This window comes from Fukomys damarensis, unplaced genomic scaffold (genome assembly GCF_012274545.1).
Source record: "Fukomys damarensis isolate Sample0158 unplaced genomic scaffold, DMR_v1.0_HiC HiC_scaffold_37, whole genome shotgun sequence".
NCBI lineage: Eukaryota > Metazoa > Chordata > Mammalia > Rodentia > Bathyergidae > Fukomys > Fukomys damarensis.
Window position 1 is genome coordinate 30,889,264 of NW_022900949.1, and position 27,174 is coordinate 30,916,437.

Here is a 27,174-nt window from a genome sequence, read left to right on the forward strand (position 1 = left end):
AGGGAGCGGGCTCCGGACTCACCTCAGACTCACCTCCAGCCCTGGTCTCCGGCCGGTCAGTGCTTTAGCGCGGTGGGCCGGTACGGCCAGCAACCTCCTGGCGCGCTGCCTTCTCGAGTCCGTCCCGAGCCGCTCCGCGGTGCCCCCTTTTCCCGGTCTCCGTCTCCGTCAGAGCCAAGACCCTGATGGCCGCAGAGTGCGTGCGAACCTCCCTCGCCAACGCCGCCGCCCCGACCTGAGGGTGTACGCACTCGATTTAGTTTTGCATTTTGTCGGTTATTTTGGGGCCTTATAATTCATTTCTCCTCCTTTGAGTCTTTTATGATTTGTTTTCTATGTATATGCTTTGATTTATTTATGTGTTTTTTCTCCTGTTTCGGTTCCAGGAATTGCACTCAGGACCTTGTGAATGTGAGGTAAGTACTCTAGGGATGAGTTACATCCCCATCCATTTTGACTTTTGACTTTGAGATAGAGTGTCGCTAAGCTGCCCAGGCTGCTGTCAAAACTGCATTTCTCTTGCCTAGCTGGGGATTTCTTCCTCTAGCTGGGATTACAGGTTTGTTCTGATGCATCCGGCTCCTTTATGTTTTCTTCTACTTTTCTTTCTGTGGGTTTTTGGTTTGTGATTATCGTTAAAATTACATAACTTCTTTTAGTTGTAATAGTCTCTCTTAAGCTAATAATGCCTTCAAGACCCACAAGCACTGCACTGTTTTCACGTTTACACTTACTCCTGCTCATGTCTCAGTTTATGTTTTAATTATTTTGTAGTGCTTATCAAATGTTGGTAGTTGGTGTGGGCCGGAGGAAGTGGGGTAGGGGGGCTAGGTAGTGGGAGGAGGAAGTATTGAAGATTATCTCTCCCCAGAGAGAAAATATAAGGAAGCCAAGGCAGGACACTGATGGGCACGGTGCTGGAAGAAGACCATGAAGGCACGAAGGTGAAAAGCAAAGCCCACAGACCCCTTTCCTCTGCAATTGCTATGACAAGGTAGGTATTTTCTAAAGAGCAGTGGAATCGTGATGTCTCACATCGGTATGAAAACTGGGAACATTAAGCATCAGCAGACACGAAGATTGAAGGGAAGGAAGACTAGAAATAGGAGTAAATATTGAGGAAATAGAAGCCTAAGCTTTTTTTCCTTCCTTTTAAAATTTCTTTGAAGACTAGAAATTGCATGCAGGAAGAGCAGCGGTGTGGTGTGGACTTTATAACAATCGTCTTCCTCAAATGTAGGTAAAAGGAGAGAGTCGGGTGCACACCTGTCACCCCAGCGTTCCGCTTCTGCAAGATGAGCTCCAGTTTGCGGCCATCCCGTGCTGCGTGGTGAGTTTAACATCCGTCTGAGTGACATCGTGAGACCACATGTCAGGACACAACACAAACTAAAAGTTAAAACTCTGTAAGTGAAAGAGACAAATTGGTAAAGGAGTTTTAGTGTAATATTTTTCTATTTCACATATATAATATTGACATGGGGTACTGGAATTCATGAAGAACATATTATGTGATCCCTGGAAATTTCTTCTCGGGTTACTTCAATGTACTTTTACAGTCATTTCGCTTCCTAGGAGGCATGTCAAAGTTTAGCGTATTGACACTGAGAAACCCTAAAAGCATTTTGTATTACTTAATAGGAAATCATTGAAAAATCATCATGTTAAAAATGTGTTTTGATAAAAAGTAGCTATATTATCAAACCAGAAACCAAGCCCACTGAGGAGATGGCATTGTTGTGTATTTTCCAATCTTGCTGACGAGTGGGTTGAGGGAAGAGAGCAGCAGTCCTTTATTTATCACCGTATGCAGTTGTTATGAGATGCTGTTGTGCATAAAGGTTGTGCAGAAAGGGATCACACGATGTTTCTAAGTGGCCCATGGAGAGAGGGGTTCATTACCTGTTCGTGGAGAGTGTAGGATAGACTTGTGTCCTTTTCCTGTCGCTTACCATTTGGAAAGGGCACACTGCATCAACAGTGAGCATAAGGGGTCGGCCACAGTGCGACATTTCACAGTGTTAAACGGTGATGATTAGTCCGTAAGAGAGGGTAGGTAGGAGGGAGTGCATGTGGAGCTATGTGCAGAACTCTAAAGCACAATGTAAAAGTGAAAAAAGAGTCGAGTGACCAGTCCAGAATCATGTATGTTTAAAATGCTCACTTGATCACTTACAGAACAAGATGTCAAAAACCTGTAAAGACAAAATAGGTTTGAATGATACATTCACCAGCGTGACTTATTTGATATGTATAAGACACACCATCCAGTTGGTACTGCATCGGAGTTCTCTTGCAGTGCATGTGAAATGTCTGTAAAGGGAGTCACACACTGCCCAACACGTTCACAAAACTATAGTTAATTCTCCAGTTCCCCCATGATCTGTATTCCATGTTCTGATTATCCATATGCTTCAATTTTCCAGAATCACACTGGAAAAAAACAGTGAGTTTTCTAAAAGTACTTGAAGCGTTGGGATAATACTTCTAAATACCTCATTCTCAAGGAGGAGCACCTCAAAAGCAATTAGAAACTATTTCAAACAAGTCAGCTAAGCCCGCCTAACAGTTGTAGTCCACTCTTCACCCTGCGAAATGTGTACTTTCAACTGCTCATATCAAAAGTTGGTATAAAATAGTGCTTTCAGACTAAGAAGCTAGAAAAAGAAGAAACATGAGTAAAAGGGAGAAGAAAGTAAATAAAAGATTTCAAGTGGAAATCAATATAAACAGGGAGAGAAACAAGAGTGCAAGCTAACAAACTCCCTCCAGGCCCAGCAGGAGCAGTTAGGATGGGTGAGCCCAGTGCACTCCTGATTCAGGAGCAGACATTTGAACGTTTCTCCCTTGAGGACAGAGCAGACTGTGCAGTTGTGTAGATGCCCATCACTGCCTTTCTTCCTGGTTTGTTGGGTGTTTTTGTCATGAAAAGCCATCGAGTTTTCTGAAATCACATTTCCTCACCTTTTGAGGTTATCGTTCATACTTTACTTTTCTTTTTATTTCATTAACAATGCACACACACTGATTTTTGTTTGTGACCCAAGTGTGCATTCCTAATCCATGTCCCACTCAGTCCTGATATATACTTTGCTAATAAGCTGTTTTGGTTTTCTAGTATATTGTCGAAGATGTTTGCGTGTGTATCCCTAAGGGGCACTGGTCAGTGCTTTTCTTTTCTTCCTGTGCAGAGAGAGGGTGGGGGTGTGGAAAAGATGGCTACCCAGGTGCCTTTGCCCCTGGTTTCTTTTTCTAGGATTGGGAACCCTTCCTTCTAGGTGGATATTGGATCCTCTTCCCCATCTGATTGGTTCCCTGGGCTGCCATTTAATGGGTCTCAGGCAGCAAGACCCTAGCTTGGGCATGTTGGCCCACATGCACATTCCCTTTGGGTGGCCTCTGACTTCCTCCTGGCCATTTGTCCTTGTAAAGACCTTATCTTGGGATTGAAATGGCTGGCTAGGAGGGGCATTATAGAAAAGGCAACTTCGAGTTAGTGATTAATTGAGGGGATGTGTGTGCATCTAGTGCAGTCGTATTGTGACCCTAGAGAGAAAGAAGTACATATATGTATACAAGTAAGAGTTTTCCTTTAAGTCATGTAGCTGCCACTTGTTTCCTTTGCATGTTATTGCAGGGTGGGGAGGTTATCCTGGCTCCTGCCTTCCTCATGCTTTGCCTATCAGCTCTTCCTCTGCTTCATCTTGTGATTAGAGAGTATTCCTTCCTTAGTTGTAAATTGTTATGCTGCTTGGGCTCTGTGGTGTCTTGCTGTATGTGGTTTTCATGTTTTTACCATTTTTCTTTTAATTGTTTTAAAATGAATTTTTTTTAGTAAAGTTCTAATTCCTTTAGTCAGGATTAGCCAGTGAATCTAAGGGCAGATGCAAAGCTGGTTGTACCAAGATTCTTACTACTTTCTTTAATGAAGACTAAGGAGGGCCTTGTTTTATGCTTCTCCTGCATACAGACCCCCTACCCCTGCACAACCATGTGTAAATGTGCAAACTTAGCTCTTAGCAACCAGGTGCTTCGGCATTTATTGATTACACAGGTGTGGTTAGGAATAGGGTAGAGGGACTCATGTGGCATCTGTGATATCAGCTGGTATGAGCAAGGCTTGTAGACAGGAATAGTCATACTTGTAGAAGGAGCAAAACTGACCAAAGATTGGTCATGCTTAACTAGTAAGTTACTGAAAGCAGTTAAGGGATGGGCAGCTCTGGGGACGGAATGTGGATTGGAGTCACCTGGTCCTCGGCTGCAGCGTTATCTCACCAGGGGCCCTGCAGCTTCAGAGAGCAGTACTTACATCTCCTCGGCAGCTGTTGGTATACAAGCTGCACTAGCCTGCTGCACCATCAGTCAGGCTCCTGTGAGTCGCATAGGCTCTGATCCCACCCCGAGTACATTATAGACAAATACCAGGGGAAAAAATGCCTGCTCCATATTACAGCCTGCTCTGACTTTGGTCAGAGTGGGCTGCCACGAGTCCCCTTCCCACATATGCTCCCTTTGCTGTCTCTAAATTTGATTTCTTTTTTTTTTCAGCTTTAATTGAGTTTATTGGTACATTTTAGGGATACAGTACAGTTACATTCATTGTTGGGATCTTGTACCTCTACATGACAAGTCTTGATTCTCATTTTTTCCCCTACCAAAACCAATCAAGTGATATTGATTCATTACTACTGACTAGTATATATGGATCAGATTTCCTTCTGAATGTCATGTTGCCATCCCAGCACCGAGGATCCCACAGAGCATTCAGTTTTCAAGCCTTGCCTCCGTACATTACTGCAGTCTGTGACAGGAAAGCAGTCGCCTTTTTCATGCCCTTAGCAGTTTCAGAGCCATCGCATTCATTCTGTAGGATTTCTGCCACTCTGGAATTGTCTGGGGTTTTCATTGATAGCACACAAGTGCCTTTTTGGCCAGGTGCCCTAGATGGTGAGCACCTTTCTTAGCAGTCTGAGAGAGGATAGGCCGTCTCATTCAGGGTGTTGGGTTCCAGCCGTGGTCCTTACTTCCTGCAATGTGTTGGCAGCTTTTCCCCACTGTAAAAGCTCCATTTTTTCTTTGCCATGGGAAAGCATCTGGAGAGAAGACAGTTTGAGTCCAGCAGCAGACATCCTGTTTCTCATTGCACTTTCATGTGGAGATCTTCATTTAGCATCTGTCCGTCGCTCTTGCCTGTGACACTTCCTAGTCCAGTTCTCGCCTGCAGTTGAGTTTGCATTTCTCTCATTCCTTCTGTATTAGATAGGGTTTGAGTAGAAGGAAGAGCTTCCTTTCTCCACTTAGGGATTCATTAAATTATTCGATGACGTAAGTGTGGGCTCTCGTATTTCTTTTATTTTGTGGCGTAGTCTAAGCTTCTCAGATTGTTCCAGCTTTGGCCACCGACTGTTCGTGCAGATTTTGACAATATTTTTATTTTTGAGTAGTTCTTAATTTGCAGACTACTCACGAAATAGTGTTCTGTTTCTAGATCCTTCATCTCACAAATTTTACAGTTGCTTGTGTACTAGTTTGCTAGGCCTGACACAGCAAAGCTCCAAGAACAGGTGACCGAAGCAAGAGAAACCTCTCTTCTCCCAGGGCTGGAGAATGAAAGTCCAAGCGAAAGGCGTCATCAGGTTTGGTTTCTCCTGTCTCCCCTGTCCTTGCTTCACATAGTTTCCTCTGTGCTGTGTCCTCTCACGGTCTCTGTCTGAGTGTTGTTCCTGTCCTCATCTGGTCTGCTCTCAAGGACTTGGGACATAGTTGATTGGGACAAACCCATGTAACCTTATTTGTACATCATGACCTCTCTGAATGTCCTGTTTCCAGTCATATCCTCAGGGACAGAAAGTGAGTGCTGCCACATAGGTCCTGATGGGAATCCGTGTAGTTCATAACATCGGGAAAAAAACTAAGAAACTGGTATTGAATAATACTCTTAACTATACCTCAGACGACATTTGGATTTCGTTACTTTTTTTTCTCTTTGATCCTCCTTTTTTGTATTACCATTCCAGGGTGCTGCATTCTACTCAGTCATCAGATATCATTATTCTACTCTAGTCTTGAAGAGTTTCTCAGGCTGTTCTTATTTTTTTCATTTTCTTTTCAGCAAAGGTAGATATTGGCCAAGTATCTTGTACAGTGTCCCTCATTTGGCTTTCAGTGGTGTTTCATTCTCTCTGTGTGTTTTCAGGCTGCAATTACCTGATTTTGGGAGGCAAGGAGAAAAGTGAAATGTCTTTCTTGTCACAGGGTAACTGTGACATGACAGCCATACGAAATCACTGCTCAGTGTGACACTTGGTCAGTGTAACATTTGCCAAGTTCACCTTTGAATCTACTTCCTTTCCATTTTACCTGCTGTGTTCTTTACAATGAAGTCATCAAGCACACTCTGTAAAGGGCCAGGGTACTAAGCGCACCTGTTGGAGGGGCGGAGGTTGTATCTCCCTATGTTATTTTGTGTTCTTCTGTAAGAAAGACTCACACCTTCTGCATTTCTTTTCTTTTTTTTTTGGTACCAGGGATTGAACTCGGGTCCTTTCACTTGCAAGGCAGGCCACCGAACCACTGAGCTAAATCCCCAGCCCCCTCCATTTCTTATTTTGAATGCAATAACTTACTTAAATCAATATGGACTGATAGTTTCCCTTTGTGTTGTCAGTTACGATCCACGATTGAAGCCATTTATTTTCCTGCTCACATTCTTCCGGCTTTGGCTAGTTCAACATCCTTCAGCTGAGTTCCGGAGTCTATTTTCATGATCCACAGTCAGTGAGTAGGAGATTTCCACACTTAAATAATTTAAAGTGCATATTACAGCAGTGTAAACTGTGAAGCACAATGCCATCCAGCCAGTTTCTCCAAATTATTAATGTATTGTGATTGAAACTTTACATACTTGAACAGCAGGGCCTTATTTCACACTCACCCCTGCCCCGAGCAACTAACACGCTATTGTGTTTCCATGAATTGTGTAATTTTGTATCATTTCGTGGAAGTGGCATCGTGCAGGGTCTGTCCTTCTGTTCTTCCTGGTTACATTTATCGTGTCTGTTCTCAGGGAGAGAGCGATGGAACGCGTTCCTCTCTAGACCTCAGCCGTTCCATACCTTCACTGTTGTGGGCAGTGCTGCACGCACCTGGGAGCATTCATATCTCCTAAGTCTGGATTCCGGCTCACTTGATGTGTCTTCGAGAGGCGGATGGCTCAAGCACATGATGGCTCTACTTTTAATTGTTTAAAATGCCTGTACATGGTGTTTTCTGTACCTGCTGTACCGTTTTACATTTCCACCAGCACTACAAGAGGATTACGAGTTTTCCCCATCTTCTCAGAAGTTCGTCTCTTTTCTTCTCTTTCTCTAGTGATGGCCATCTTTATAGATAGAATGTGTATCCCATTTTGTGGGTGTTTTTCATGCCATGTTATCACTGTATATAGTCATGGGGCCTAGGGTAGTGTTTTAATGTTGAATACAACGTGGCATGACTGATTCCATGTAGGGAGCACGGCCTTAGCAGGGAAAGCCTGTGTCCAGATTGTGGTTCAATCCAGAGCACACACGCAGTGTGCCGGGAGGCATCAGGCTGCGTTGCCTCACCTTAAGGGACTCCACCCACACGGAATAATGAAGGATTCGTTGTCCTTCCCATGGATTTCCGCAGTTAATTACCCTGTTTTCAGTGCAGATGACACCAAAGCACTGACGGTGGCATCGGTGTTGCCCAGAAGCAGTGGACACAGTGATGCATTGAGTCATGGTGCCATGTATGTCATTCCGGAGTAGGAGGAAATGCAGTCTAATATGGACATGACCACAAAGAAAGGCATGAAAAGTAGAATGGTCCGGGAGGCAGGTGCTGTGGAGCTGCCAGGCTGCCTCTCATGCCTGCACAGGAGAGTCACCACCTATCCACTCACGATTGCCATCAGCCCTAGAAGGGGGATGGATGTCCCCAAAGGTGACCTGTGTCTGAGGACATAATTCAAGGGCCAAAGAGAACAAGATTTACTGAGAAATACAAGACCGTATGAAGTCCCGTTGGGAGTGCCAGCGATGAAGATGAAGATGAAGCCACCACTGATAGACACACAACAGACTCACAGGAACACAGACTGTGGTGTGGGGATCTGGGGTTGAACTTTGGCAAGTGAGCTTCCTGGACTGAGGGAGACAACCTGGAGGACACTCAGGAGACAGGTAGGACACCTTGTTCCTCCTTTGATGCTGAAGTCTCTCCTCGCATCTCGCTCCAGCCATCCTCACCCTCTCCTTTTACCCAGCACTTCCTGCCCCAACTGCATCGGGTGTCCCATTGGTGTCCCATTGCAGGGCTCCCAGGGTACCTCAGCTTTCTTGTAGGATAACAATCTCATGTCATAGAAAGGAATTTCTTGCTGCCACCTCTGGTTTCAGTGTTTGAGGGGCAAGAATGATGTCTTCATGAGGTTTTGGTCTGCATCTTCTCAATTAAGCACCAGGCACATAGTAAGAGCACTATGTTTCTTTGTGAATTTGGATAAGGAGGATTGTTAAAAAAAAAAAAAATAGAAGTGCAAGCCCTGGTAGCAGAGTCTCGGTGGATTAGGAATACACAGAGCTATATTATTTTAGATATCCATAGTCTGATGGTTTTATTCGCAGTCTACATATTGTTAATATATTAACAGTGCCAATGTTGGTAATGTGGATTCTGAGTTGAGAGTTCTTGAATTCATAGCTATGATCAGCCATTTCCTACAAATGTTACTTTGCATAGTGCACAACGCTGAGCTCCAATGATCTCATTGATTAGCTATGCCCAGCCATATGTCAGATAGAGGAAGTTTTATGTGAGAAAATGGATTCATCAATGCATACCAAACTCAGATTCGTACTTGGCACCTAATGTTGTCTACAGAAAAGTTGATTGATTGTTTCATTATTACCCAGTTCCTCCTGTGTGACTGGGGCCTCAGTGCAGTTCTCTCAAAAACTGACTAATTCAATCCCTGCCCAAGGACAGAAGATAAACAAATCATGATCTTAGTGGCACGGTTTTGCAATCTGTTGAAAGAGCTCTCGTGGAATTTTAAATCTTTTCTCCAACTTCCCCAAGACAGCCGTACATCTCATCTGTTTCTTCCCATCGCACTAGAATAGCGAGCCCATCTGAGCAGTCTGTTAGCACACACATAAACAATAAAGTTTTCCTGTTCAAGAATGTGGAATTGGGTGGTGAAAAGAATATAATGAAATAGGTTCAAAGTGGTTTCATTTTAAAATGTTTTTAAAGTGAAAGCACCTGCCCAAGGCTGAAAGGTGGCTCTCCATAGGAGCACAAATCTTCAAAGTAAGAAATGGTATCTGTCCAGATTTAGGAGGTTGTGGCAAAAAATTATGTGATATGTGAGAAATTTTGTGATACTTCTCTGTAAAATGTATACACTTTCAATTCAAACCACTTAAATATGGAATATAGAATATTGTAAAATGTTTCCAGTCACATATTTTTAAAATCGTCATCTGAAAATTAAGGGTAGGAGGGTATTTCTTGGCCCTTAATATATGGAGTATGGAGACCTCCCCAGCAGCTTCTTATCTCCTGCTCAGTGCTAGGGGGCAAGGCTGAGGGAAAAACAAAAACAAGGAAAAGAGCTAAAAGAGACAGAGTACGGGGGGTGGGGTGGGGGTGGGGACAGTCAGTGCTGCTTAACTGGCAAAGCCACTGATTTTTATTAGTAACCAACTGGGATGAAGGCAAGCTACATGCACAAGGGGTACTATGTGAGAAGATGTGAAGTCCTGAGGTTTCTGTGGAACTGGTGGAGGCAAGGCTTGTAAAGGACGAGACAAAGCATTCTTAAATTAAGAACAGAATAGGCAAAATACAGGGTTGCAATTGGAACATTGTCCTTCTGGTTAGAAGGGTTTATTCGTGGGAATGGAATTAATGTGCGAGGTAGTCTGACTCCCTTCTCAAACAAAACAAGCCAATCGAGGGGTAAACTCTGCAGCCTACACTGTTTACAGCTTGATTCGGCATAATCAATATTACAGTCCCCTGCACGTGAGGTTCCATACTGTTAGGCTCGGAGGGAGAGCAGAAATGTTAAAAACTCACAGACAGGGAATACCATTTAAAATTCAGGGTGGTAGTAGACAGCAGAATGTGAGTTACTTACATTAAAAATGCTATGGCACCGTGTGAAATATTAAACTAAGTATCGATCAAGCATACCACACAGATTTCATCACTCACACATTGAGCACTTCTGTGTTTGCTTCCACAGTAAACCCAGGGAAAATAGAGAAAGAGTAATCAAAGGTCCAGCTGAGCCCGTTTCACAGATCGCGCTTGCTCACCAGCCCGTGGCCCTCACTGGTGTTCTGTGAGCGCCCTGCTCACACACATGGTGTAAGCCAATTTTAGTACATTGATTCCACCTGTGTAAAGTATGTACTATTTTGGTTTTGAAAGAATAACTTGAAAGGAGTACATACTGACACTTAAGAAACCACATGTAGTAATAGTTCTGAGTTACATGTCTGTCATTCTTACAGAACATAGGCATTGTCTTAATTCAGGTGAGTTCATTTGAAAGCTTGATCTTTCCAATACAGAGTGCTTCAAACTCTTAAGGAGAATGTGATTTTAATTTTATTTTGTTTTAGTTTGGTTTCCTTCTTTCCTTCCTTCCTTTCTCTCCTTCTTTCTTTCTGTCTTAAAATAATTTTAAAATTTTATTTCATCCCCCGAAGTTCCTTCCCCTCCCTCTGTACCAAAGCTTTATTCCATTTTCCTCTCTTTTCAGTTATTTACTTTCAGTCATTTCCTTCTCTCTCCCTCCATCCTCTCTGGTTCCCCTTCCCCACTTAAACACTTTCTTTCCATTTCCCAACATCCATTATACATTTCGTTTTTATTTCCACTTTGGGTTTCTCACACCAGAAAAACAAGGTGGTATTTCAACACGGGTGTGCAATTTATTTACTTTGGAGTATGCTGTCAAGGTCCATCCATTTAGCTATAAATGTGTGAAGCTCATCCTTCTTTGTGGAAGAACAGTACTCCATTCTATTAAAAAAAAAAACAACCCGCATCGCCTTTATCCGCTCATCAGCTGACGGGCATTTGGGATGTTTACAAGATTTAGCTATTATAAACTGTGCTGTCGTCAAGACAGGTGTTCATGTATCCCTGTGATCTGATGTTTTTAATTCTTTGGGGGAGATAACAAGAAGGGGGAAGCTGGGTCAAATGGAACCTGTAGTTTTAGTTCTTTGATAAATCCCCACACAGATTTCCACAGTGGCTGCACCAGACCACACTCCCCCCAGCAGTGGAGAAGGGTTCCTTTTCCCCCTCCAGCATTTGTTATTGGTTGATTTCTTGGTAGCAGCCACTCTTTCTGGAATGAGATGGAGTTTCAGTGTCATTTTAATTTGCATTTCTCCAATGACCAGTGATGCTGAACAATTTTTCATATATTTATTTGCTGTTTCTACTGAGAAGTGTCTTTTCATTTTAGATACCCATTTTTGGATTGGGTTTTTTAATTTGGTAGTTCTAATTTTTTTTAGCTCTTTATATGTTCTAAATAATAGACCTTTATTTGATGAATAGCTAGTAAAAATTTTTTCCCATGGTGTGAGGTGTCTCTTCACTCTGTGGGTGATTTCCGTTGTTGTGCAAAAGCTTTTTCATGAAATGAGATCCCACTTGTTGATGCTTTGTAGTATTTCCTGTGTGGTCTCGGTTTTGTTTATGGAATCATTGCCTATTGCTATGTCCTCAAGCATTCTACCTGGTCTCTCTTACAGAAGATTTAGTGTTTCTGTTTTAAAATTTAGATCTTTGATCCCTTTTGATTTTAGGTTAGTGCATGGTGAAAGATATGGATCTCATTTCAATCTTCATCATGTGGAAAGCCAGTTTTTCCAAGAGCATTTATGAAAGAGGCTTTCTGCCAGTGGAGGTGTTTGGTCCCTTTGTCAGAGATAAGGGGGCTGAATATGTCTGGAGTTGTTTCTGCATCTTCTAGTGGGTTGCATTGATCCTCAGATGTGTTCTTTCACCAGTACCATGATTTTTTTTTCATTTTTAAATCACATTAGCTTTGCAGTGTAGTTTAAAGTCAGGGGTTGTGATACCCCCTCCCTTACCTTTGTTGTCCAGAATTGCCTTTGCTGTTATAGGTCTTTTCTGATTCCAAATGAATTTTAGGAATGTTTCTTCAAATTTTGTGAGGTACAGTTGGGATTTTTATTGGGATTGCATTGAATCTGTGTCGTAATTTTGGAAGTGTGGCCATTTTTACTATATTGTTCTATCCAAGAACAAGGGATATCTTTCCATTTTCTGATATTCTCTTCAATCTCCTTTTTGAGAGGACTGTATTTTTCAATGTAGAGTTCTTTTACTTCCTTCATTAGATTGATTCCTAGGTATTTCCTTTTTTTGGATGCTATTATGAAATGGATTGTTTCTCTCTCTCTCTCTTTCTCTCTCTCTCTCTCTTTCTCTCTCTCTCTCTCTCTCTGTTATTTGTGTATAGGAAGGCTATTTATTTTTGAGTGTTGACTTTGTATCCAGCCATGCCACTGGATTTCTTTATCTAATCTAAAAGTCGTTGGGTGGGGTTTTGGGGTCTTTTATATAGAGTATCATGTCATCCTCAAATAATGATAATTGAATTTTGTTTTTTCTATCCTTATTCCTTTTATTTCTTACTCTTGTCAATTGCTCTGGTGTTCAGAACTATATTGAACAAGAGTGGTGACAGTGGACGTCCTTGTCTTCTTCCTGATTTTAGAAAACTTTCCGTTTTTGCCCATTTAGAATTAGGTTGTCTGTTGGTTTGTCATAGATGGCTTTCTTCAGATTGAGATAAAGACCATCTATGCCACTTTCCTGTAGGGTTTTTACCGTGAATGGGTATTGGGCCTTGTCAAATGCTTTTTCTGCATCTCTTGAGATCATATAGTTTTTGTCTTTGGCTGTGTTACATTTATTGATTTGTGTATGTTGAATCATTCCTGCATCCCTGGGATGAAACCAACTCGATCATGGTATTTAACCTTCTTGATGATTTGCTACATTCTGTTTGCCAGATTTTATTGAGGAGTTTTGCATCTATGTTCCTTATGAAGATTGGCCTGTTTACTCCTTTTTGGTTAGATCCTTCTCTGGTTTTGGAATCAGAGTAATACTTGCTTCCATAAATGAATTTGAGAGTATTGTTTCCCTTTCAATTTCATGAAATAGTTTGAGGACTAGCAGCATTAGGTCTTCTGTAAATGTTTATTTCAGAAGTATGTCCAAAGTGCTAGGGGTTTACTTTTCTGGTAGCTTTTTTTTTTTAATAAAGTTTTTTCTTCCTTTCCAATCTATATACCTTTTATTTCTTTAGTTTTATTTAATTTTGTTTTTGTTTTTGTTTTTGATGCTGGAGATCAAACGCAGGCCCTTGTGCTTGCAAGGCAGGTGGCAGAATGACTGAGCCAAATCCCCAGCCCTGTTGGTAGGTTTTAAATGACATACTCCAGTTTCTTGGGTGATTTCCGTTTGTTTAGAATGTCTATATCTTCTTGATTCAGCTTTGGTAATTCATATGTATGTAGAAAACTGCCCATTTCTTCAGTATTTTCCATCTTATTCAAATACAGATTCTTGAAGTAGGGAATGATCTTCTGAATTTCTGCAGGATATGTTGTGATTTCACCCTTTTCATTCCCCATGACGTGGATCTGAGTCTTTTCTTTTTTGGACTTGACTTGCTCTTCTTTTTCTAGAAGCTTGAGGTTCAGTATTAGGTTATTTGAGCCCACTCTGTTTTCCTGATATGAGAGTTCACCAGTATAAATTTTCCTCCTAGTGCTGCTTTCATTGTGTCCCATAAATTGTGGTATGTTGTATTTTCACTATCATTTAATTGTAGAAAGTATCAGATTTCTTCTTTAATTTCCTCTCTGATCCATTGGTTGTTCAGGAGGCTGTTATTTAATTTCTATGTATTTATGAAGTTCTGTGGATTTTGCTGTTGATTTCCAATTTCTTTGCATTATGGTCTAATAATATAATATGTATGGAATTATTTCAGTTCCTTAGCATTTACTTAAACTTGTTCTATGAGCTAGTATATGGTCTATTTTGGAGAAAGTCCCATGTGTAGCTGACAAGAATGTGTATTTTGATGTTGTGGGGTGGGACATGTTTTAGACATCTACTAAGTCCATTTGTTCAAAACTTTGGTTCAAGCCGGGCATGGTGGCACGTGCCTATAATCCCAGCACTCAGGAGGCTGAGGCAGGAGGATGCTGTGAGTTTGGGACCAGCCTGGGCTACATAGTGAGTTCCAGGGCAGTCTCAACTACACAGTGAAACCCTGTCTCAAAAAATCAAAACAAAACAAAACAAAAAAACAAAAAAAGTTTGGTTCAATTCTAATATTTCATTGGTGATATTTTGTCTATTTGTGACAGTTGTGTATCAAGGTCCCCTGTTACAACTCTATTAGTGCTTCTATGATTTTTCATGTCCATTAATATTTGTTTTATATAGTTGGGTGTGCTGCTATTTGGTGCACACATATTTAAGATTGTTATCTCTTCCTCTTGGACTGATCCCTTTACTAGGATGTTGTGACCTTCTTTGTCTCTCTTAATCACGTTTGGTTTGAAATCTACTTTGTCTTAAAACAGAATAGCTATCCCTGATTTTGGCTTGGTTCCTTTTGCATAGAATATTGTTTTCCATTCTTTGATTTTCAGTCTGAGAATTTGTTTGTTTGTTGAGACAGAGTCTCACTATGTAATTGAGACTGACCTGGAACTCACTATGTATTCCAGGCTTGAACTCACAGCAATCCTCCTGACTCAGCCTCCTGAGTGCTGGGATTACAGGCGTGTGCCACCATGCCCAGCTATGAATTTGTTTTTGAATTAAATGTTTTTCTTGTATGCAGCATATTGTTGGATCTTGCTTCTTGAACCATTCTGACAGTCTGTTTCTTTTGACTGGTGATTTGAGACAGTTAGCATTGTTGATTTTAACTGATATGTATTGCCTTATCTGTCATGTTATTTTCCTGATGTTGGCTTTCTTCTTTCTGCTCCTGTTCAATTTATTTTCCTACCTGGTGGATTCATTCTGTTGATGTTCATGGAGTTGGAATCCTTATTGCCTCTTTCTAGAATATCCTTCAGAACAATATAGAGTGCTGGTTTGATGGTCAGGAATTTCTTCAGGAATACTTTGTCATAGAAGTAGTATCTCATTTCTCCATTAATTTTGAAGGATAGTTTTTCAGGGAACCTTAATCTGGGTTGGAGGTTCTTATCTTTTAAGGTTTGAAATACTTCATTCCAAGCTCTCTCTGACCTGAGAGTTTGAGAAATCTGCTGTGATTCTGATGGGCTTTCTGTTATAGGTGATTTGTTTCTTTTCTTTAGCAGCTTTTAATTTTCTATGTCTGTGTTGAATTTCTGGAATCTTCACTGTTATATGCCTTGGGGAAAACTTCTCTTGATTGTGGCTGATTGGAGTCGTATATGCGTCATGTCCCTGTATGTCAAATTATTTTCCCATTAGTAAGTTTTCTACCATTACTTCTGAGAATACTTTTTTATGTCATTTTGGCTATGTCTTGCCTTTTCATTGACTCCAATGAATCTTAATGTTATTCTTCTTTGCATTATCTAGCAGCTGTTGGATTGATTCCTCATGGCCCCTTGCTATTTTTAAGAATATCTCTTTTCATGCTTGTTAACCACAATCTGGTCTTCTATATGTGATACTCTGTCTTCACACTAGCTCATTCTGTTGCTTATACTTTTGGTGGAGTTTCTAATCTCCTGAATATCTATTCAAATATTAGAATCTATTTCATGGATTCTATTTCTTTCCTATACAGTGGGTGTTCATGCTCTCCATTTCTTGCCTATGCTGGGCATTCATGGTTTTCATAATGTTCCTGAACCTATTTTTTATCTGTATCTACTCTGGAGTCATGAAGATTATCTTTCATTCTGATCATCATCTCTGTAGTTATCTGGGAAATTATTTCTGGTTTGTTTTATTTCTAGAGCCTTCTGGTTTGTTACGTCCTCTGTCCAGAATCCAGGTGGGTGATGTTTGGATTATTCCACTTTATTGCCCCTGGTGTTGGCCTTTGGTGAGCTGAAAGTGGGGGTGGGATGCATTTTATTTAAATGTCTTCTCATTTTTTTCTTCCCTTTTATTTTTTGAAGTTGGATGCTTATAAATGGCTTATGGCAAGCAGCTTTATTTCCAGTATTCAGATCCCTTAGGAAATGACTGCTTCTCTAAAGCATCTTCCAGGGATAGCTCTTTCTCTGGTTTAAACCTGTTGCAGGATCCTACCTCTTCAATTTATTGGAATGAGAAGTTTCTGACATCTTGTCCCAGGTACCAGTTCTTTAGCACTGACCTGTAGATTTTTTTTTTTAAGACCCTTAGTCAATCTCTCAGTCTTGGTATACCAGGAGGAACATCTGATAGCACAGTTATGTCACCTTGTCTAAAGTATTACAGTCAACAATAACAGCATCAAATGACAAACCAGAGCCATTCGTATGGCAATTTTACCCTTGTGGAGAAGATTTAAAAGGGGTTAAAGGGTAAAACAAAAACAGGTAGATGAAGAGGAAGAGATCTTCTGAGTGTAGGATAAACTTTCAGAAACTGGTGAAGACAGGAGGGAAAGAGAAAAGGACAAAATAAAAGCAAGAACAGAGCAGAAAAACAACAAACTAGAAACTGTTTTCAAAGGATTAAAGAAACAAGATTAAACAAAAATTAGAAAGGAGGGGGAAAAAAGAAGAAAGAGACAAAAAGAGCAACCCAAAAATGGCTGATTCAAGATGCATCCTGCCCCAAAATAAAGTCTGGGGTGTAACTCAGTAGTGAGAGCCCTAACTGAGTGTGAGCACGGCCCTGGGCTCAATCCCCAGCACTAAAAAAATTATAAAACATACTCACTACTTAATGTAACAACTGTCAAGGAATATATGTATAAAATATCTAAATCTGCAGAAGGTGGCCCATATTTGAAAATGAGTGCTTCCAGAATTTATTCTACATGCATTAATCTGTATATGTACTCTACCATGGTGGCCTTCTGGTCTCACTGAAAACCCAGTGAGAGCACCCAACCACCCTGTATGTTTATGACACTCATAAATTATCACAACATTCCTCAGATAATGTTTCTGCAAGATTAAGCTCTGTCCATTTGTATGTCCAGCTGCTTGCTGCTCATAAGATATTTACTGCGTTATGCACATCTTTGTTTCTGCTACCTCTGTGGATTTAGCTGATGCTTTCAGCTTCCCAGGTGAACCTTTCTGTAACTGTTGAACCTAGGAAGGTTAATTAATGTAATAGTGTCATCTGAGGTGATGAAAAGCAAATGGACCAAGTTCCAAAGGGCGCAGACGTGTGTGTGTGTGTGTGTGTGTGTGTGTGTTGCACACAGGTGTTGGGGTGCACTTGATGCCTTTGGACTTGGCAGAAGGAGAGAAGAGAACTGTCACAGGCTATGCTTTGGAGTAGAAGTGAATGAATGGATTGACAGTGAGAGGAGGCTTTGTCAAAGGAGAAACAAAGAAAGCTTCCCATATTGCCCTTAATACCTTGCATAGACTGTGTACCATTCAGCGAGTACCAAGATGGGACAGAAAAATTAGCCAGGGAGCACATTTAGTAGAAAATGCAATTTTGTCTTTGTCATGTCCAGCTTGAAATGCTTGTGAGCGACTGAACTGGTGAGAGCTAGTTGTTGGTAATGAGGGTAGAGTCCAGCACAGGCCTCTGAGCCGGAGATATGGACCTGAGTATCATTGCAATTTGCTAAAGCTTGAAACTATGAACCTGAAGAAGATGGTCCTGGCAGAAAAAGCAGAGAGGTGAGGAGAGCCAGCCTAGGAACTTCCAGGTTCTGGTGTTACAGGGGGAGGAGATGTGGTTGTGAGAAACTGGAGAGAGCAGAGCCTCATAAACCAGGGAGGATAGAGCTTCAAGGGGAACAGCCAGTGTCTCCCCTGCTATGAGGCCAGGACTTTGAGGGAAGAGACACTGGACTTCCTGACCAGCAGCTTCCAGGGGTGGCCAAGAGTCTGGAAGTGTGCTGTGGAGCAAGAACTCAGAAGCATGCTGAAAAGATTTGTTTTGTTTTTTTTTTGTAAAAGAAAAGTGGACTGGTGAGAGGAGAACAAAGAAATAATTTGCAATTGAGATTTTCTGATGAGAAAAAGGAAAAGATGCCCGCTCAGGATGGGATGCCCTTGAAAATGTCCAAAAAACTCAGATGTAGCCTTCAAGATGAGCAAGGACAGCTCCAGTGTCCAAAGGAGGCAGTCCTGTGAATGTGGGGTGATATGAGATCTTTAACACTAACTGAGTGCAAACAAGTTCATTGAATGCAATGAGTTAAAGTGGTCAAAATTACAAATTGAAGAGTAAGAAAGAAAATGAAAGGAATTCCAAACACCACTCATACTTACTGTACATTTTCTTCTGAAATTGATGCCATGCTGTTCTGTACAGGAGCCCCTTTCTCTGACATCACTTGATCAAAGCCACAAGGGAGGACAAATGCACCATTAGTATGACATGTAAGCCAACAACTGCAGGAAACCCTGGGAATTCCAGAGCCACATCAGATGTACGCACCTCTAATATTTCCCTGATCTTTTGTTGGCAGAACTTTGAAAATAAATGAAAAAACCCTAAAGGCTGCCGCCCTTGGAAGTTTGTCAGTGAGTCTACTGTGGACAGAATGTGCAGGAGGAAGTGCACCTTTTACACAGTCTGCTTAGATCATAAGGAAATTATGTAAAGAAACTTGAACAGAAAACATTAGACTCCACTGATCAGAAAAATGGCAGTTTGCAGATGTGTGAGTGTGGTGCGTGTGGGGGCTGTGTTCTCCTGAACGGCAGCGCAGGGAGGGTGCACTGCATTACCATGACCTGCTCAGGAGATTTGCAGGTCTGTGTGCCTGACTGCGCAACGTCTTCAGGCCATCTCTGCAAAGTTCCGTGAAACCTCATCTCGATGCCGGGACACTTAACCTGGAAGCTAATAGTGTCTACTTCTTCCCTTTGACCACTGGGAAGTTTAGAACATTTGCAGGCCTTTTCCAGCAACTGCCCAGAGACAGCCTGTTTGTGAACAAATTTTATCCCTCCCATTATTTACGTAATTTTACTTTTTCTCATGACTTGAACGTCTTCACTTTGTGCATTGTACTTTTGTCATCATTTAAAACTTCTGAACAATAAGAAAGGAAGAAAGGAAGTGGAAACATTAATGTAATGCATTGATTTAAGTTAAAATACTATCTTTAATCTTACCCAGTAACACAGTATTCTTTACAGTAACACAGTATTCTTTATCCTCTTGGACTCCTAAATACTGTGGCCTTTCAAGTGTCTCTCGGACATATTTTGCTGCAGTGTAAAATGTTTCCTGTCCTTTTCCATTGGTTGCCTTGAAAAATTAAATTTCCCTTACTCAACAAACACTACGGAGTATCAGATGCTGTGGAAAAATACTTACCACACTTTCGAGGCTTCTCATTTAACACTAATCACAGGTGTGTGAAACCGCACAGTGTGATAAACACCACCACAGAAAATAGAGATCCTTAACAAATGGCAACAAAAGAACCACAGCGGGGTGGAGGCAGCAGGCTACAAAGCCAGTCAAGGACCCCAAGATGAGAGAGCGCTGACACATCTGCCCGCGAGGAGCTGGGGTTGGGGAACAGCAGGTGGCCAGAAGTGACCAGAGAGCGTGGTTGTGTAGCACATAAAAGGAAACGGACTACAGCCAGATGTGAAGGTTTTCCCACGACATCCCAGACATGCAGACTATGGCGAAGTGACAACGGTGGTTAGTGTTTTGTAATTACACGAAGAAACCCAAGTATGTTTTCCTGTAAATAACCACATATCAACAAAGGTGTCCGGAGACGCGATCAGTGGGATGGGGCCTGGGCAGCCTGAGGAAGGGGCCGGCACGGCTGGGGTGGGGACGTGCAGACGTCCAGCAGAGCGACTGGACAGACAAGGCAAGGCAGCGGTGGGCCGTTCCCGGCTGCTAAACGGCCTGTGCCAGGCGTGTTACTGTCTGAGGAATAAGACCAGCTCGTATCTCCACGGTGTCTCTCAGCAGTGGTGTTATTCAAACTGGCCCATGTGCAGCTCTGAAGGCACAGCTCCACGTGGACTCCTCGCCTCTTCCTCAGGCTGAGCAAACGGCTTATTACAGAATCACCTAAAACCTTGTCAAGGTCACCTCAAGTGGCATCACCAAAGTATGACATAAACCAGATGTGAGGACAGCTGTCTTTCATATTCCAATTTAACAAATGTTACATTCATCGAATGATCTCACTTTCCTTATGTATTGATCTATACTGTGTAGACTATAAATACAAACATAAATGTAGTGATCCTAGCTCTCAATCAGTGATTTTATAGACAGTATATAATGGAATGTAATTAAGTTCTCACTTGAAAAAGGAGTACGGATGCTACAATTTTGATCTGCTTAGCCTATTGAACCTTTCAGTATTTCTTCTAAGCATTTTTTCTGTTATGATGGAAGTAAAACCAAAGGTAAACAATGATTTTAAGATTTCTTTATGGTCCTGGGATTTAGCCTGCACCTGCCTCGAATGTGCTAGATTGGGAGTTTCATCCCCTGTCCAAAAAGAAAAGAAATGAAAAAGATTTCTTCAAAGTGCAATGTCTTCAATTTAGCAGGTGTGTGTAAGCAACCGAAGAAAACATTCACATCTGTTCACCCGTGTGTGCTGTGTGTACACACTTGTGCACGTTTGTTTATGGCCTTTAATGAGCAACATAGAATTTTACTTTTGGGCAAGTGAAATCCATAATATATTAAAAAAAACTCCATGTTGCTGGCACAAATACAGGCATATGGATCAGTGGAGCAGAATAGAGGAAGCAAAAACAACCCAGGCATATTTAACATCTAGCATATATAAATATATAAATATTCAAAACTTGGGCTCTGTCACTAAAAGACTCAGTGACCCAGTGGGTAGCTGAAATGAACAGACACCCAGAAAAAGTACAGATGGCCAAGAGATAAAAAATAGTTCAGCTTCACTGGCCCTTAGAGAAATTCAAATCAAATGACACTGAGATACTGTCCAACTCCAGCAGACTGGCTGTTATCAAGAGCTCAGAGAATAGCAAATGTTGGCAAGGCTGTGGGGGAGGAAGCCTTCTACGTTGTTGGTGGGAGTGTGAAGTAGTCCAAGCGCATAGAAGTCGGTTTGGAGGTTTCTCAAGCAAATGAAACTAGAAATTCCATCTGACTCAGCTACTCTCTACGGAAAGCGGTAAAAGACATCATATTTCAGGGACACCTACATACATGTTTATAGCAGCACAGTGTCTAATAAACACATATGCACATCCGCAGAGCAATGGATGAAGAAAATGCCACATCTATATGCAACGGAGTATTATTCTGCTTTTATAAAGACAGTCTTGAGACATTTGTAGGTAAATGGGTGCAACTTCAGACCATTGTATTAAGAGAAAAAGGTCAGACACACAAGCTTAAGTATCCTGTGGTCTCTCCTAGATGAGAAATATAGATAGGTGGACAGAGAAGGAGAGGGGAAGAGAGATAGAAATGGAAGATAAAGGAGGGAGATCTTTTTCAAATGGGAGGGGCGATTCCAAGAATATGGCAGAGCAATAAGTAGCAACAAATCAACCTCTCCAGAATTCAGGCCCTGGAAAATAACAACTTGGGTAAGCAAAGGAGGGAGGTGGACCCCTGGGACCCGGGAAGGATCTGAAGTGAACACTGGGGCTCCCAGAGAAAGTGAAGAGACGGATCTCAGTGCAGAAAGAGGATGGGGCAGTCTGTCCTTTCTCCCAGCTCCCAGCTCAAGGTGTGAGAGAGGAAGATGGAATCTTCAGAGACGGTGAAAGTGGGAGAGCCCAGAGGCCCCCAGGGAGGAACAGGCCAGCAGAACGGAGCAGTGGATGGCGTGCACTACAACAGTCGGTGAGTGGCTCCAGTCCACGTGACTGCAGTGTCCCCTGGAGAGGGTGCTTGGCCGGAAGCCGCTTTAGGGAGGGGCCGATGAACCTGAGAGTTGGAGTAGTCACTGCAGGAGACGTGACGACAGTCAGCCCAGAGGGAGACACGCGGAATATTGTAGGTTGAGCATCTCGGGCCCCAACCCCACAGCCAGAGGCCAGGATCAGCCTGGTCTTCTATGGCATCGAAAACACAGTCAGCCCCCACCTCTACTCCTACTGCAAGATCTGGGTAAGATTGCTGGACCTGGGCTCAGAATGCCTCCTCTGTCTGCCAGTGACAGGAGAGTCGTGCCCTAAATTGAACACGACCCCAATACTGTAGACCCCAGAATATAAGCATAGGCTTGGAGTCAGAGAAAACTTTCTTTTTCGTGAGTTTGAACATTGTTTTTATTGTTTGGGGGTTTTTTGTTTTGTGTTGTGTTTTCCTTCATTCCCTCCTGTCTTCTTCGCCTGCTTCCTGAGGCTCAGTTAACCTTCCTCTGTGCTTCAGTCTCCTAATACCTTATCTTTTTCGTTTCTCTATTTTTTCCACGTATCCTTTTTAAATTTTCTCCCCTTAGGGTAAACTTGCTCTATGGAGTGGATATTTACTGTATATACCTTTCTAATTTGTCTTGGATTGGGTTAGATAACTATAAATCTCTTAGATGTGGTGAGAGGTGGCACATTATTAGTTAGCACAGCTTGTCATTTTCTAGTCTGTGCTTGATGCTGTGTTACTGCTGACCGCACTGCTTCAGCCGAAGTTAACATAGTTGTTCTGATGAGTTGATCTTCCTCGTATCCTTCTACCTTGGTTGTCTGAGGGTCATAAATAACACTGTGATGCAGTACGAAAGAAATGAGTGCCAGGCCAAAGAGACAGCAAACATTCACCCCTAATAAAGTGAAGAGGCAGGATTTGGGGTCGGACCCTAAAGCCAGCAGCCAGCTTCTCCTAGAAGACATCACTGAAAAAAGTAATTATTTCCTAAAGAGCTCTTGATAACAAAGGTACTGGTCATAAGCATTTTATCAACCTCAGTGCAGAAAACAAACAAAAGAAAATGAGAAAACACAGGGAAGCAAGATGCAACCCGTAAGCCCCAACTCACCCAAAGTAAATCAAGGGAGCACTGAGTTGGAAGAAATCAAAAACTGCAGCTGAATTTTATAAAATGGTGAAGTGGTGGTGGAGGAAGTAAGAAATCAGTAAGTCTCTTGAGAAAAACAAAGCTGAGGTAATCGAAGAGATGATAACCATATTCAAGGAAATCCTTAGTAAATCTAGAGTAGATATAAATTTCTAAATATAGAGGAGCTTTGCAAATGCATGGAAACCATGAATGGCCAACATAGAAAAAAACTGGATTCAAGGGGGTGGTGTAATAAGAGATGGAAGGAGCAGGGAGGGAGAAGAGCAGGGGAATGGGGAAAAAGAAAGGGACTGAGATGTGTTATGCACCTGTACTGACCTCCTCTGAAGATTCTGTGCTACAGGTCATGCCCCTGGCGCTGCACACATGAGCCACAGTTTGGTGGTCACAAGAGGACCCTCCCCGATGTCAAATGTCCCTGTCCCTATGGTGGCAAGCTAAACCCCTGTGCGGGAGGGGTTCTCTCATGGATCCAAACTCTGTCCCCACCACACACAGGCTGGATGTGAGTCTCTGGGCTTGTTGACATGTGACTTGCATGCACTGTTTTCATGGACTCGCAGGGCCCAGGTTAGGCTTGGGGCAGCATGGAAAAGGCTGGTGTGTAGGGTCCTTATCCCTGCATGCCGGTGTGTGGGTGATGTTAGATGGCCTCTTGCTCTATCCAGAACAGACTCCACACACCGGTTCAGGATTCTGCATCAAACTATAAAGTCAGAAAAACGGTGTCAAGTTAGAAGTGAGGACAGAACTGAGCTGATGTGGGCAGTTTCTTTAAGGCGGGCTGTGCACCTAGGCCAGGCAGGAGCAGACCTGCAAGAGATACTGAGGGAAGCTGTGGGTTCAGCTCTTGCCCGACCCCAGATCATCACATCCCTCCTGCTCATACTCGCCTTACCAGAAATCGCTTTCTGGGATTCCTCCTCCTGTCCCCACATTCCAAGTTCCCGGAGGCCCAGAAGCCCCGTGAGGAAAATGTTTTCCCAAGGAGCTGGGACCCCGCCCATCCTTGACGCTGCTGTTCCTTCTTGTTACCACAGAGGGGCAGCAGAGAAGGCAGAGTCAGTGCCATGAGCTGTGAAGGGCCCACAGACTTCTGCAGGGTCCACAGAAGTTCCTAGAGGGAGGAGGATGCTTGATGGCGGTGGCTGGCGTCATGTGGGGCTGCATCACATGTCTGTCTGGTAACCAGGCCGAGGTGGCTCCCGTTCTGAACTCAGTGGACAGAGGTGCGCTGCATCCTCTGCATTATTCTGTGCTGCTCACAGCATGGTCGTGTCCAGGCTTCTACACAGTGGCCACAGCAGCAGCACAGTCCACCAGTCCACAGATCATGCAGCGCTGCCTCTCTTCACCTGAGCTCACCGTCCTCGGAGCAGCACCTCCATGGATTAATGGAAGCCTCACACACCAGCATGCAGAGCGATGGGATGGGAGGGTATGGAGAAGCTTGCCACAGAGGACTGTGGGAAAAAGTCATGGCTGTGCTGAACAAGCCCTGCCCTCAGCCAGATCCCATGTCCACCTGCACCTGCTCAGGAGGCTGTGTAGTCTGCAGGCTCCACGGTGCCCTGCACTCCCTGGTCCTAGGGCAGCAGGACACAAGTTAGGCAGTATTTCTCCTGCTGTTCTCTCCTTCTCCCAGTGAATCTCAGCTCCTGATGCTTACAACAGCCTTCCGTGCTGCACAACTCCCTCCCTCTCTCCCACAGGACACACAGGTGTCCTTGCCTTCTCTTTTCTCCATGGGCTCCCTAGACATGGCTGTCGGGTGACTCACCACAACTTCCTCCTGCATGGCTAAAGGGCGTCCACATTTATGGGGTCACTTCTCATGGATCTGCACTAAAAATACGATCAACTCTGGGGCAGAATATTTCAGCATACATGAAAACACGGTCTCCCGCTGCACAGGGAAGAACCACCGCCTCAACCCCCGGTCATTGATCTTAGCCTGGCCATGGATGTCTAACAAAAGGTTCTCTGATAGGAGGTCCTGTGAATGCCTCCCTGCTCATGACACTATTGGACGGCAATTAGGATGTCTTCAAACAACTCCTTTGCCCAGGGCTAAGTCTCTGGCAGCCTGTGGACTCAGTCCTTCACGTGTTTTGCCACGGGTCTCCCCCCACCACATACTGTAGGATGACAGGGCTAGGGTAGCAGGTCTGTCTGGGAACATGCTGGACATTGAGGCTCCTGTGGATGGGAACGTGTGGCTGGGCGTCTCTGTTGCCCTGCTCTCCTAGGGCCTTTAGTCCAGGTGATAAGGGGCAAGCGCAGGTCCACAGCCTTACTAGCATTTTTATTGGTTCATGTCTTAAATAATGGCTCTTCTTTCTGAAGTGAGATGGGATCGTAACATTGTTTTAAGACTTTTTCATATGTTTAGTTGCCATTTCTACTTCTTCGTCTGAGGAGTGTCTATTCATTTTAGATGCCCACTTTTGCATTGGTTCTTTAATTTGAGAGGTGTGCTTTTATTTAGTTCTTTATGCATTCTATGCATTATTCCTTTGAGGAACAGCTGGTAAACAACTTTTCCCACTGCAAAGGTTGTCTCTTTGCTCTATTGTTCATTTCTTTTGATGTGCAGTAGCCTTTTAGTAAAGTGAGATCACAGGTGTTGGTTCTTTGTGTTATTTCCTGTGCAATTGGGGTTTTGTTCATAGTCTTTGCCTACACCTATGTCTTCAAGAGTTCTACTATTCTCCAGCAGATTTAGTGTTTCTGTTTTAATATTTACATCTTTGATGCATTTCTATTTTAGTTTAGCACGTGGTGAGAGATATGGGTCTAGTTTTACTCTTTGGCGTAAGGAAAGCCAGTTTTCCCAGCACCATTTATTAAAGAGGCTCTGTTTCTTCCAGGAAAGGTGTTTGGCACCTTTGTCAAAGATAAGGTGGCTGAGCAGATTTGGAGTTGATTCTGCATCTTCTACTCTGTTCCACTGATCCTCAAGCCCCACCCCCATTTTTACCAGTACAATGCTATTTTTATCACAATAGCTTTGTAGTATGATTTCAACTCGGTGATTGTGATACTCTCTTGCCTTGTCTTTGTGGCCCAGAATTGCCTCTGCTATTCTAGATCTGTTCTGGTTCCAAATGAATTTTAGGATGATTTTCTCTAATTCGGAGAGGTATGCTATTGGTATTTTTATCAGGATTGCATTAAATTTATAAAGCACTTTTGGGAGTATGGCCATTTTTACTACATTGGTTCTTCCTACCTGAGAACAAGGGATATATTTCCATTTTCTGATATCCTCTTCAATCTCCTGCTTCAGAGTTTGGTAGTTTTCAGTGTAAAGGTTGTTCTCTTCCTTTGTTAGGTTGATTCCAATGTATTTCATTCTTTTGTATGGTGTTATAAAAGTGTAATTTCCCTCTCAGTGAGTGCGTTTTTTGTGTACAAGAATGTGATTGATTTTTGAGTATTGGCTTTTTATCAGGCTATGCACCTAAATTTAGCTATTAAATCTAGAAGTCTTTTGGCAGAATTTTGGGGGTCTTATATTTGTAGTATCATGTCACCTGCATATCATGATAATTTAACTTTTTCTTTTCCTATCCTCATTCCTTTTGTTTCTTTCTCTTGTCTAATTGTCCTGGCTAATGTTTCCAGAACTATAGTGAACAGAAGCGGTGATCATGGACATTTTGTCTTGTTCCCAATTTTAACTGAAGGCTTTCGGTTTTGGACCATTTAGTGTGATGCTGGCTTTTGGTTCATAATAGATGGCTTTTATCAGATTGAGATCAAGACTGTCTATTCAATTTTCTATAGAGTTTTAATCACAATTGGGTGTGGGACTTTGTTAATACTCTTTCTGCATCTATTGAAATGAAAGTATGTTTTTTGTCTTTGGCTCTGTGTTAATGTGGTGCATTAAGATTTCTTGATTTATGTATGTCAAACCATCCCCA

The 27,174-nt window shown here is 42.5% G+C and overlaps 1 long non-coding RNA gene across 8 annotated transcripts in view; it reads left to right on the forward strand.

The window, feature by feature from the left end:
• Positions 1 to 6: 6 nt before the first annotated feature.
• The window catches only part of LOC104871868, a 47,389-nt gene continuing 20,221 nt past the window's right edge, over positions 7 to 27,174 (forward strand). For 4 of the 8 annotated variants that reach the window (XR_002025820.2, XR_002025823.2, XR_002025819.2 and 1 more), the window contains exons 1-4: positions 7 to 243; positions 387 to 416; positions 872 to 994; positions 1,241 to 1,406. This is a non-coding gene — a long non-coding RNA (uncharacterized LOC104871868). Of the gene's footprint in view, positions 244 to 386; positions 417 to 871; positions 995 to 1,240; positions 1,407 to 7,693; positions 8,211 to 27,174 lie in introns of all 8 variants that reach the window. The other 4 variants (XR_004515575.1, XR_004515576.1, XR_002025822.2 and 1 more) reach the window with 2 other exon arrangements.